General features: G+C 57.1%; 1 protein-coding gene across 2 annotated transcripts in view; it reads left to right on the top strand.

Moving 5' to 3' along the window:
• GNA12 (G protein subunit alpha 12) overlaps window positions 1-320 on the top strand; it is a 76,664-nt gene extending 76,344 nt beyond the window's left edge. Inside the window, exon 4 of one of the 2 annotated variants that reach the window (XM_023532789.1) lies at window positions 18-320. The gene's annotated coding sequence lies outside the window, so the exon portion shown is untranslated. The remainder of the gene's footprint in view (window positions 1-17) is intronic. The other variant, XM_011363823.2, reaches the window with a different exon arrangement.
• The last annotated feature ends 65 nt before the right edge of the window (window positions 321-385 follow it).

Below are 385 nucleotides of genomic sequence, written 5' to 3'. Positions count from 1 at the left end.
CTTGGCAGCTCGGCGAGGTTCTGGTTCAGGTGGAGCCTGCTGCCGTCACCTTTGGTGGACCCGGTGGCTTTGAACCGCCTCCTGGCCCTGTCCGTGAGCGCCTTTCCCCTTTGACAGTGTGCTGTACTTGCTGGTTCACATTCGTGTAAGTAACGAGAGACAGTGCCGAGCTGTGTGGGAGGCAGGCTGGGTGGCCCCGAGGCTGGGGCCCCCGACCAGCACGGGCCCCGGCCCCACACGGCTCTGCTGAGTGGCTTCTGCAGTTCGTGCTGGCTGGGGAGGGAGGTGACTTGCAAGGCTGAGCTAAAACCATTTACAGCTTTTCTTACACATAGATCGTAGTCATTTGTCTTCAAAACCTTAGGCTTTTGTAATTTTTTATTCT

The sequence above is a fragment of the Pteropus vampyrus genome, unplaced genomic scaffold, assembly GCF_000151845.1.
Source record: "Pteropus vampyrus isolate Shadow unplaced genomic scaffold, Pvam_2.0 Scaffold90, whole genome shotgun sequence".
Lineage (NCBI taxonomy): Eukaryota > Metazoa > Chordata > Mammalia > Chiroptera > Pteropodidae > Pteropus > Pteropus vampyrus.
The sequence above is the reverse complement of the archived record's forward strand: the minus strand, read 5'-3'. Positions and strand labels throughout refer to the sequence as shown.